The 13,144-nt window shown below is 41.5% G+C and overlaps 1 protein-coding gene across 2 annotated transcripts in view; it reads left to right on the top strand.

The window, feature by feature from the left end:
- Positions 1 to 13,144, top strand: part of LOC110534030 (calpain-5) — a 35,318-nt gene continuing 22,174 nt past the window's right edge. The window contains exon 1 of one of the 2 annotated variants that reach the window (XM_021618664.2): positions 1 to 191. The gene's annotated coding sequence lies outside the window, so the exon portion shown is untranslated. Of the gene's footprint in view, positions 192 to 12,498; positions 12,727 to 13,144 lie in introns of those variants that run through there. The other variant, XM_021618665.2, reaches the window with a different exon arrangement.

Genomic DNA, 13,144 nt, shown 5'->3' on the forward strand with positions numbered 1-13,144 from the left:
CATCTCTGCCAGTACTCAAGTGGAGGGCTGTGCTTTGTTTGCCTTTGAACACAACGCTCCACAGAATGACAGGAGCTTTATATTCACCACAAGATGTCTGGGAATGAACCAGCATCAATATGACGCAGCGACTTCCTATTCATTTTCTCATGGATGACACAAGGACCTTGACCTTGTGTACGCAATTGATGGTGAGAATGTTGATGGAGGGACATTTTTGAGAGTTGTTGTGTAAGAAGTTCTGTTTGTAAGTATAATCATTAGTGTGAATGACGTTTTTTGGAGTGAGTCAGTGTGGTTTTCGTAAATATCTGGGTACCCTAGAGTGTGCACTGCCGTCACATCAGCATGGATAGGACTAGTCACGCTGCGTTACATACAGTGGTGGAAAAATACCCAGCTGTCATACTTGAGGATACCTTCATAGAAAATAACTCAAGTAAAAGTGAAAGTCACCCAGTAAAATACTACTTGAGTAAAAGTCTAAAAAGTGTTTGGTTTTATTCTTAAGTTTCAAAAGTAAATGTAATTGCTCAAATATACTTAAATATCAAAAAATTATTATGTCAATATCAAAGAATGATTTAAAATTCATTCAATTAAGCAAACGAGACGGCATAATAGCCAGGGGCACACTCCAACACTCAGACATAATTTACAAACTAAGCACTTTTGTTTAGTGAGTCCACCAGATCAGAGGCAGTAGGGATGACCAGGGATGTTATCTTGAAGTGCCTGAATTGGACCATTTTCCTGTCCTGCTAAGCATTAAAAAAAATTAATACTTTTGGGTGTCATGGAAAATGTATGGTGTAAAAAGTACATTATTTTCTTTTGGAATGTACTGAAGTAAAAGTTTCAATAATATAAACAGTAAAAAAAAGTATTCTCACTAAAGTATTCTCACTTAAGTAATTTACACCACTGGTTACACAATCTATAACTGGACCCTTGAGAGAGTTAAGCTGGACTGCAGAAACTACATGCACAGTAAGTTCATCATGCATCCTCATTCGTTCATGATTAGCTTACAGTATATTGGGCTGCAACATCACAAGTCCTACTGGTATTGTGATATTGATATTGTGAACTTTGTATAGGAGACCTCAGAGGCAGCAGCTCAGATGGTCCATCTTTGCTCCCATCTCTGTTCATCCAGATGCGTTCCCTTTATTTGGGGAACCTCTTCAGGCCATGTGTTTCACTCCAGCATGGATATGACCCAATTTGCTGCAGCCATGTTCAGAGTTGTGTGACTGTCCCCTGGCCCAGCCCAGCCCAGGCCAGGCAGCCAGACAGGGTGTATCTCTGTCTGCTGGGGCCTCGTTTATCAAAGGTGCACACAAAAAAAAGATTCCAAACCTTGCATGCTCCAGTTTTCCCACAAAGGTTGATATATACATTTTGAACTTGATGGGAAAGTGTGCTTATCTCCATGCCAATCTAAGACCACCAGTACACACAACTGTTAGTGCTTGATCAACTGTATTGCAAGCAAATGTTGTTCTTTTTGGGTGAAATGGAGGTGTTTGATGCACTGGAATTATAATAATGTTAGGTTAATAAAAACATTTAAACGTAGGCCTGATTGTAAAACAGATGCATTTGCCATTGGTAAGAAGATTGCTTAGCAGCATGTCGCCTCATATATTTATTTTACTTTTATTATATACAGAGGCCTAAAGCATAATCATATTGCAGGGCATGTCTCTCCTTTTTTGTTGTTGCTAGGACTGTCTGGGAGTGGTCTGAGTGGGGAGGGGAAAACAGAAAACTAGCTGTTATTGGCAGAGAGTTTTGGAACTCTCTTTGTCATTGGTCTATTGACCAATTTATCACCTGGTGAGATCACCAGGCAAGCCAAAACTCTATCCTGCCAAACAGGCTGAAATTTCAGGCGGCCTTTTCAAACAACTCTTATACTAAAAATGCATTATCATCATTTTCATAGTGTGGAAAATGTGTATTAAACATAGGAAAATCACATTTTGGACTGCACTGGGCCTGGTTTCCCAAAAGCATCTTAGGCTAAGTTCATTGTTAGAAACATGCCTACTGTATACTGTATGTTGTCGATGTACGCCAGAATTGAGTAAGAAATGTATGGTTGATACATTCGCCCACTGGAGTTTTTGGCTTGTCTCAGGTCAAACAGGTCCCACCAGACCACTACATTATGTGGATGACCACACAGCTTATCCAATTACCAATGCTACCTCATCAAGACAGTACATGGCTCTGTATACTAAGCCAATATTTTGCTGTATTTCCAACCCATTACCTTTTAATATGGCACTGACTTTCCGCTTCATTAGACTGAGCAACCAGCCGTCAATAAACAGTCAGCTTCACAGACAATGAGTGCATGACGAAACACCAAAGGGAACCAGACTGCATTCCTGGAAGTCTGTCAGTGCTCACATTTTTTGGGGGGGGAGATAACATCTCAATAGAAAACCCTAAAGGCAATCAGGCAGAATTTTTTTAATTATTATTATTTAACTTCTTGTTGACAAGGGGGCAGTATTGAGTAGCTTGTATGAAAAAGGGGCCCAGAGTAAACTGCCTGCTACTCTGTTCCATATGAATATTATTAGTAGTATTGGATAGAAAACACTCTGACGTTTCTAAAGCTGTTTGAATGATGTCTGTGAATATAACAGAACTCATATGGCAGGTGAAAACCTGAGAAAAATCCAACCAGGAAGTGGGAAATCTGAGGTTTGTAGTTTTTCAACTCTTTGCCATTCCAATACACAGTGTAAATGGGGTCATATTGCTCTTCCTAAGGCTTCCACTAGATGTCAACAGTCTTTAGAACTTTGTTTGAGGCTTCTACTGTGAGGTGGGGGTTAATGAGAGGGGATTGAGCCAGGTGTCTGGCAGAGTGCCACAGGCTCGTGAGGCGCGGTCGCAAGAGAGTTAGCTCTCGTTCCATTGCTTTTCTACAGACAATGGAATTGTCCGGTTGGAACATTATTGAAGATCTATGATAAAAACATATTAAAGATTGATTCTGTACTTAGTTCGACAAGTTTCTACGACCTGTAATATTACTTTTTTAAACTTTTTGTCCGATGTTCGGCTGGACCTGAACGCGCGTTTGGATTTGTTTACCAAATGCCCCAACAAAAGAAGCTATTTGGACATAAATTATGAACTTTATCGAACAATTCAAACATTTATTGTGGAATTGCGATTCCTGGGAGTGCATTCTGATGAAGATCATCAAAGGTAAGTGAATATTTATAATGCTATTTCTGACTAATGTTGACTACACAATATGGCGGATATCTTTTTGGCTGCTTTGTTGTCTGAACGCTGTACTCAGATTATTGCATGGTTTGCTTTTTCCGTAACGTTTTTTTTAAAAAATCTGACACAGCAGTTGCATTAAGGAGAAGTATATCTCTAATTCCATGTATAACACTTGTATTTTCACCAACATTTATGATGAGTATTTCTGTAAATTGATGTGGCTCTCTGCACAATCACTGCATGTTTTAGAACTACTGAACGTAACGCGCCGTAACGCGCCATTCCAATACACAGTGTAAATGGGGTCATATTGCTCTTCCTAAGGCTTCCACTAGATGTCAACAGTCTTTAGAACTTTGTTTGAGGCTTCTACTGTGAGGTGGGGGTTAATGAGAGGGGATTGAGCCAGGTGTCTGGCAGAGTGCCACAGGCTCGTGAGGCGCGGTCGCAAGAGAGTTAGCTCTCGTTCCATTGCTTTTCTACAGACAATGGAATTGTCCGGTTGGAACATTATTGAAGATCTATGATAAAAACATATTAAAGATTGATTCTGTACTTAGTTCGACAAGTTTCTACGACCTGTAATATTACTTTTTTAAACTTTTTGTCCGATGTTCGGCTGGACCTGAACGCGCGTTTGGATTTGTTTACCAAATGCCCCAACAAAAGAAGCTATTTGGACATAAATTATGAACTTTATCGAACAATTCAAACATTTATTGTGGAATTGCGATTCCTGGGAGTGCATTCTGATGAAGATCATCAAAGGTAAGTGAATATTTATAATGCTATTTCTGACTAATGTTGACTACACAATATGGCGGATATCTTTTTGGCTGCTTTGTTGTCTGAACGCTGTACTCAGATTATTGCATGGTTTGCTTTTTCCGTAACGTTTTTTTTAAAAAATCTGACACAGCAGTTGCATTAAGGAGAAGTATATCTCTAATTCCATGTATAACACTTGTATTTTCACCAACATTTATGATGAGTATTTCTGTAAATTGATGTGGCTCTCTGCACAATCACTGCATGTTTTAGAACTACTGAACGTAACGCGCCAATGTAACATGAGATTTTTTTTATATAAATATGTACTTTAGCGAACAAAACATACATGTATTGTGTAACATGAAGTCCTATGAGTGTCATCTGATGAAGATCATCAAAGGTTAGTGATTCATTTTATCTCTATTTGTGCTTTTTGTGACTCCTCTCTTTGCCTGGAAAAATGGCTGTGTTGTTCTGTGACTTGGTGGTGACCTAACATAATCGTTTGTGGTGCTTTCGCTGTAAAGTATTTTTAATACACTGTGGCTGGATTAACGAGAATTGTATCTTTAAAATGGTGTAAAATACTTGTATGCTTGAGGAATTTTAATTATGAGATTTTTGTTGTTTTGAATTTGACGTCCTGCACTTTCACTGGCTGTTGGCGAGGTGGGACGCTACCGTCCCACATATCCCAGAGAGGTTTTAACCAGGTAGGCTAGTTGAGAACAAGTTCTCATTTACAACTGTGACCTGGCCAAGATAAAGCAAAGCAGTGCAACACAAACAACAACACAGAGTTACACATGGAATAAACAAGCGTACAGTCAATAACACAATAGAAAAAAAAGAACGTCTATATACAGTGGGTGCAAATGGCGTGAGGAGGTAAGGCAATAAATAGGCCATAGTAGCGAAGTAATGACAATTTAGCAAGTTAACACTGGAGTGATAGATGTGCAGATGATGATGTGCAAGTATAAATACTGGTGTGCAAAAGAGCATAAAAGTAAATATAAACAATATGGGGATGAGGTAGGTATAATGGATGGGCTATTTACAGATGGACTATGTACAGCGATCGGTTAGCTGCTCAAATAGCTGATGTTTAAAGTTAGTGAGGGAAATATACGTCTCCAAATCAGTGCTTTTTGCAATTTGTTCCAGTCACTGGCAGCAGAGAACTGGAAGGAAATGCTGCCAAAGGAGGTGTTGGCTTTGGAGATGACCAGTGAGGTATACCTGCTGGAGCACGTGCTACGGGTGGGTGTTGGTATTGTGACCAGTGAGCTGAGATAAGGCGGAGAGGGTCCAGATTGTCTAGCCCAGCTGATTAGTAGGGATCCAGGTTTTGCAGCTCTTTCAGAACATCTGCTTTCTGTATTTGGGTGAAGGAGAAGCTGGGGAGGCTTGGGAAAGTAGCTGCGGGGGGTGCGGAGCTGTTGGCCGGGTTAGGGGTAGCCAGGAGGAAAGCATGGCCAGCTGTAGAGAAATGCTTACTGAAATTCTCAATTATTTTGGATTTATCGGTGGTGACAGTGTCACCTAGCCTCGGTGCAGTGGGCAGCTAGCTGGGAGGAGGTGCTCTTATTCTCCATGGACTTTACAGTGTCCCAAAACGTTTTGGAGTTAGAGCTACAGGATGCAAAGTTATGTTTGAAAAAGCAAGCCTTTGCTTTCCTGACTGACGGCGTGTATTGGTTCCTGACTTACCTGAAAAGTTGCATATCGCGGGGACTATTCGATGCTAGTGCAGTCCACCACAGGATGTTTTTGTGCTGGTCAAGGGCAGTCAGGTCTGGAGTGAACCAAGGGCTATATCTGTTCTTAGATACATCTCTGTGGTTTCATCCAAACAGCTGTTGTGTATCCTGGGACTGTTAGCTCTGTTAACAGGTATGCTAACTATTGTGGGGATCGGTCTATCAGTAGAAGAGACGGGAACGGCCTGACTCCTTTGATCCAACAGAGTGGGACTAGGCTCTCCTCCCAATTCCTCCACTGGCTCTTTCAATACTTCCCCTCTCAGCACCCTGCACCTTGGAGAGCCTAACGGCCCCAGGCATGCAGTTGATAACATATCTGTCATCTTACCTCACTAGCCAGGAATTTGGCTGGGGGACAGCACTTAGCATGATGCCAACTGCCCAAAAAACTTGTCAGACCTTTTTTCAGTCAGTGTGTGTGTGTATATGAATGTGTTGGGGGGATACAATCCTCCTAGGAGTGGAACATAACATTGCGGTGTATCCTAGGTGAAAAACCTAGGAAAAATCACAAATTGTATAAATCTGGCTGCTCTGCCCTCATATTTAACCTTGCATTGACGTGATTTGCCATTTAATTATCAGGACAGCTAGGGCTACAAGTAGAACACAAAACAATTTGCATTCATGACTTTTAATGACAAGTGTCAATCAAAAAATAAGATCTGACAACATGGATCTTAGGGAGGTGGATGGAATGTGTGCCACACTGTTTTGTTTCCCCATAAGATAACAAATGGTATATGACTGGTGTAGTTATGTAACATTTAGTAGTCAAAATACCAAAATACCTTCTGATTGGGCACCTAGCCACGCACTGTCATAAGGTAGCACCTTCATTACCTTGTTTAGGAAGCTCATTGGATCCCACCCAGGGCGGGGTCAAATTGACCGTTTTTTTTCGCACAGAGAGGGAAGAAATGTGTTCACTTTTGCAGACAGCTACAGCTAATAATAGGCTAGCTAGCAACTACTAGCGGCACGCTGAATAATTATAGCTTGCTAAGTTTTGATCAGTATGGATAGCCGAAATTGTCTGGGCACTGACAAGAACAAAAAAACGAATGACCACCATGTCGAGACGAGAGCGAAGCCGAGCACCTGCACCTCCATTAAACCAGGCACCAGTACCTGACGACCTGTTGGATCTAACCAAAACTGAACCAGGAGAAGGAGAGTTTATTGTGACTCGCCATTCCTTATCCACCCGGAAGAACGTATTCAGTGAACACAGACACAGCATGACACAGCATGTTACATCAACAAAAATCCCAGCTTGTCCAGCTGGCGTTTGAGAGGGACCTGACAAGTAAAATTCGGCAGGAAGGAGAATGGAATCAGAAACTTCTTATAAGGTTCAGCACTGCATGGAGGAGGCTGCAACTCTTCTAAATGGTAAGCTACAACCTTTATGGACCTGGGCGTCTTGCCAGAATGATTAATTCATTGGTTTCCCCTCATCTAAGTCTACTGGCTGTTTGACAGATTTTTTTATGTAATGAATAGTTTAGGCTTTTGCTTTTTACTTCAATACATCTTTCAGATTTTTCTGTGATGTAAATGTCATTGTTGTTAATGTGATGTGATGTTAATGTCTTAATTCCACTAATTGTGGTCTTGAAATACATCCACAGGTACACCTCCAATTGACTCAACTGATGTCAATTAGCCTATCAGAAGCTTCTAAAACCATGATATCATTTTCTGGAATTTTGCAAGCTGTTTAAAGGCACAGTCAACTTAGTGTATGTAAACTTCTGACCCACTGGAATTGTGATACAGTGAATTATAAGTGAAATAATCTGTCTGTAAACAATTGTTCGAAAAATGACTGGTGTCCTGCACAAACTAGATGTCCTAACCGACTTACCAAAACTAGTTTGTTAACAAGAAATTTGTGGAGTGGTTGAAAAACGAGTTTTAATGACTCCAACCTAAGTGTATGTAAACTTCCGACTTCCACTGTAGATGTTTATTTTACATTGAACACTGACCAAATGTCAGCGAGTACAAGATGGGAGGCTTTCAAAGCATATATTAAGTGGCAAATATTTTACCAGTTTCAAATCAATGAAATCTGAAAATGAGAGAGCTGGACAGCAAAATCAGAAAATTGAAGAGGGAAGTTTTATTGGATAACTCAGTAGAAGTAAACAAAGGAATGATTTGCTCTTAAAGATCAGCATGAACAACTTTCCACCTCAAAGGCTGCGAAAAGCTTAACGAGGCTGAAACAGTCCTTCTCAATGAAAAACCTGGGAAATTGCTGGCCTGGTGCATTAAGAAGTTAAATTCAGACAGAGCCATTAATGCAATTCCTAATTTAAAGGACAATTGTCAATGTATCCTGTAGAAATAAAACAAACATTTGCTTCCTACTACAACACACTTTACAACGGAATCTTCTGAGAACTTAACTAATCAGACATCCTTTTTGGATGGTCTTGATTTCCCTCTATTTCAGAAGACACAAAATTGCATTAGGAAAAGAAATTGGAGGGTGTTGAAATATTTGATACTATTTTCATTATGAAGGGAGGTAAAGCGGCTGGTCCAGATGGGCTCCCAATAGCTATTTATAACATATTTAAGGATACCACTTCTAGGTCCACTTTTGGAAAAGTATGCTGAATCCATTCAGAAAGGTTGTTCCCCCCCCCCCCTCTCGAAGGAGTGCTTTAATCACTCTTATTCTGAAGCCTGATGAAGTTACAGACCGATTTCTCTTCTGAACTCCGACTCAAAAATGATTGCTAACACCTTAGCCAGGAGATTGGATAGAGTGCTCCCATATCTAATACACCAAGACCAAAATGTCTTCATGAAAAACATCAAGGTTACTAAACATGTGTGAAGGGTCCCCTGATACTGCCATACTCTCACTTGATGCAGAGAAGGCATTCGATAGAGTTGAGTGTTCTTATTTATTTGAAGTGCTTAAGAGATTTGGGTTTGGGAACTACTTCTGTAAATGGAGTAAGATTTTATATACCGACCCCACTGTAGAAGTTGCCACTAACAATTTGATTTCACAACTTTGGTCAGTTTTTTGGGTTTAAAGTTAATAAAACCAAATCTTCCATTATTTTCCTCAACAAGAAAAAGAGACTGAATCCAGTTGTACAGCATCCATTTGTGAATACAGAACAAGGTTTCACATATCTTGGTAATAAAATCACACCAGAATTAACTCCTTGAGTTCAACAAATTATGAACCCATGGTAACGAGTTGTCACACCCTGATCTGTTTCACCTGTCCTTGTGCTTGTCTCCACCCCCTCCAGGTGTCGCCCATCTTCCCCACTTATCCCCTTGGTATTTATACCTGTGTTTTCTGTCTGTCTGTGCCAGTTCGTCTTGTTTCTTCAAGCCTACCAATGTTTTATGTCTCAGCTCCTGCTTTTTCCAGTCTCTCTTTTCTCGCCCTCCTGGTTTTGACCCCTGCCTGTCCTGACTCCAAGCACGTCTGCCTGACCGCTCTGGATTACCGACCACTGGCTGCCTTGACCTGTCGTTTGCCTGCCCCTGTTGCTACAATAAACATTGTTACTTCTACACAGTCTGCACTTGGGTCTTACCTGAAACCTGATGGTACGAACTGGCCATGACTGACCCAGCAGGCCTCGGACCAGCTCCGCAACGCCATCTCCTCCCATCTCCTCTGCAGGACACCCTCAGTGTGGCAGACTATGCGGTGGAGTTCTGCACGCTAGCAGGAGGGTACCTGGAACCCAGAAGCAATGTTTGACATGTTCCTGCACGGATTATCGGATGAGGTAAAGGATGAGCTGGCAGCCCGAGAACTACAGACGGATCTCGACTCACTCATCGCTTTAACCATCCGGATCAATGGAACGTAGGAGGGAGAAGAGGTCCGATTGCGGTCCCAATCGCTCACTCAGGGATTTCACCTTGCATCTGATGAAGTCCCCGACGTCTACGTCCCCAAGAGGATCTGGGCTTACCCGTATCCTCCAAGAACCTCCGGAGAAGCCGATTCACCTCTTCCTGAGCCGATACAGCTCAGTACTGTCATGACGTTGGCCTGGAGTTGGGTTCATGACAGTCATAAATACCTCTTCCCCCCCCTTTTTCCTCTCTCTACCCTACTGATGTTACATTTTGAAAACCCCTTGGTCAACATAGAGATTCTGGGAATATCAGAAGGTGGGGGGAAATGAACTATATTCTGGTAATCCGACCAATTGAACATAGGCGGTGGTACTTAATGAATATGATGTCAGTTCGGTTGTCATCTGAGACATTCTCATCAATGATAAGATGACATAAACTCTACAGTGGAAAGTCTACACATCAGAGTTATCGGATTCACATGGAATTGTTGTTCAATTTAAATTATTTTATAGAATACCATGTCATATCACTTAATCCGGCATAGCCAAAGACACGACAGTACGCAGACTTGAGACCCAGAGTTGTCTGTATTGAGGTACTGCCGGTCATTTTGTCTATCTGTCCCTTCAAGCTCATTCGTTTGAGTCGGTACACTGGTGGGTCTTAAAGATAATTGTTCTTCTCCCCTTACTCACCCCCCTCTCCATGCCATCATGCTGTGGGGCGACCAGTCCAAGTCTCTCCAGGTACTCATCGACTCGGGGGCCGATGTGAGTCTCATGAACGTTACCCTGGCATCCGAGCTGGGCATTGCCACTCTACCCCTCTCCATTCCCATGGGTATTAGAGTGCTGGACGGGCGCTCTATAGGCTGGGTCACCCACCAGACCACCCCCGTCAACCTACGAATGTCAGGGAAACCACAGTGAGACGATCAAATTCCTGTTGGTGGAGTCGTCACAGGTTCCCGTGAAATTGGGATTCTCTTGGCTCCAGCTGCGCAGACTACCAGGATCTCCAGGAGGGGTTCAGTAAGGCCCGGGCCACTTTGCTCCACTCCAAGATCATTAGCCTCTCTGCTGTTTGTCCTCTGTTGCCCAGTACCCTCCGTATTTTTCACGGTAGTGTGTATCATCCCTGTTAAGCTTCTCAAATTTGACCCTAATATCCCAGACATGTGTGTTAATAGTAACACACATTTAGGCACCTTAGATCATTGCCTGTGGGAATGTGTCACGTCCTGACCATAGAGAGCCCTCGGGGTTCTCTATGGTGTTTTACGTCCTTGCGTGACTAGGGGGTGTTTTAGTCTTTAATTTCTATGTTGGTGTGAGTGTGGTTCCCAATTGGAGGCAGCTGATGATCGTTGCCTCTAATTGGGGATCATACTTAGTGTGGTCCTTTTCCCACCTGCGTTGTGGGATATTGTTTGTGTTTAGTGCTATGTGCGCCACAAACTGCACGTTAGTTTATTTATATGTTGTTTGAAGTTTCACCTCAATAAATATGTGGAACTCTACTCACGCTGCGCTTGGGTCCACTTTCTACAACGATCGTGACAGAATGTGCTGAGATACAAAAGTTTTGGATCTCAGTACTGCACTATATCTCTGAGATTACCTCTACTCCAATACCACTAATCCCTAAACTTTGCATCCTAAATCTTTACCCAGAGAATTTCTATTTACATAGGAGAGAGAAGAAATGGTTGACCTCTGTCTATTACAAGCTATACATTAATTTGCTCTCCACTGGAAGTATGTCAGTTCCCCCTCACTTGGCTATTGATTAAAATAATTAACCTCAAGCCTGGCTCTAGAAAAATGTACTTATATAGTGAAAAAGAAAGCCCCAGAGTTTCATAATATTTCAAATCAGTTTGGTGAGTTTTTGCAAACCGGTGATATTGTAGAGGCATTGTAACTGTAGATCTGCATATTCTCTATTTTCTTATGTGAATATTGACTCGGGGAAACCACAGTGAGACAAAGCGTAATCTGATCTATCTGCGACTGCATATTAAACTTTTTATTTATTTGTATTATTAGAAATGTGTTTTTCTGTTAGTGTTTGGTTATGATGGTTTTGTCTATCTTAGGGTTGGGGGGGGTATGTGTGAAAAACAACAAGAACATTTTATTTCTGAAATTGTTGATTGTCCTGTTTGGAACTAATAGATGTGTATTTAAAAAAAATCAAAATAGTTATATATACTTTATCTTTCTTATTATTATGTAAAGCAGTTTGTGTATGGCTACATTTCAGATAAAACATTTGCACATTTGAACAGTATAGGACCAATCTAACTTGTGTTATTAGGGTTCTAAAACAATACTAGTTGTGACCCCCCATGGATTTAAAATGCCGTCTCAGGCATGTCATCCTGGAGCCTGGCCTGTCCGCCAAGCAAAAACCTGATAGAAAATCAATTCAAAAGATTGCTGTAAGTACAGAAATTGTTTGCTCAGTTGGAAATTAAACTAGACAGTTTGTGACAGCAACTATGTGAGCTTATTTTAGTATTACAGACACTATTTCCTGGGATGTCCAATGATCTTCTATGTAGAAGAAACCTTACCTTCTAGCAACTCTTGTGTGGCTCGTGAGTGTCATAGAGCAGAACAGATTACATACGTGTTTGAGTGAGTCTCAGCTTTTCGTAGTGGAGTCATAATAGTTTTTGAAGTTCTAACTGTTCAGACTTTACAGGCATTTTTGTGAGAAGAACAGTTTTGGGGATCTGCCATTGTCTCACAAACACTGCTCTAGCTCAGCCCCCATTAATTGCACAGGCTAATGGTTGGCACCAGCAGATGCAGAAGTCTGTAGCTCAAACACAGTGTTTAAAAGGGTCACTAAAACGTGCCGACGTTACCGTGGGACTCGAAGAGCTATTAAGTAGGAGTCGAAGGATGCAGACTGTTGTCATAGGGAGGGGACAGATAGGAGGACACAACCCTTTGGCTGTAGTTGGAACATCCCAGTAGAACACGACAAGGCGAATCAGAGGTGGCATCTTAACAACCCTGTAAGGAACTCTAGGATTTCCATTGGGATTTTAGGAGGACAAGAACAGGTAAGAGCCACAACACTGTGGAGAACTAGACCTACATTTGGTTTGACATTTAACTTGAGCCATTTTCCTGGTGTATAAAGTTGTCAAACTGTCTTGTTTAAGACGGCTACATAACGTGTACTCCCCTTCAGCAGCAGTATCACTCAATTTCCTCAGTAGCAGTTGTAGAGGGAACGGAACGCTGTCTATCACAGCCTCCATGAAACAACTTGCATCGAGGGCAGCTCTGCCATGTCAAACTGAAACCCAATTGGATGTGTTGGCCTACATACTCCCAATGAGAGAGTGATTATAGTATTCCAATTACAACATGTATCATACAGACATTATGACAGTGAATTCAGTTTTTAGTTTTGACACCTTTATTTTTCTGACCGTATTAGTAACAAAACCTTTTGATAATGCGTTCTTATGAACT

Source organism: Oncorhynchus mykiss, chromosome 10 (genome assembly GCF_013265735.2).
Source record: "Oncorhynchus mykiss isolate Arlee chromosome 10, USDA_OmykA_1.1, whole genome shotgun sequence".
In the NCBI taxonomy this organism is placed as follows: Eukaryota; Metazoa; Chordata; class Actinopteri; order Salmoniformes; family Salmonidae; genus Oncorhynchus; species Oncorhynchus mykiss.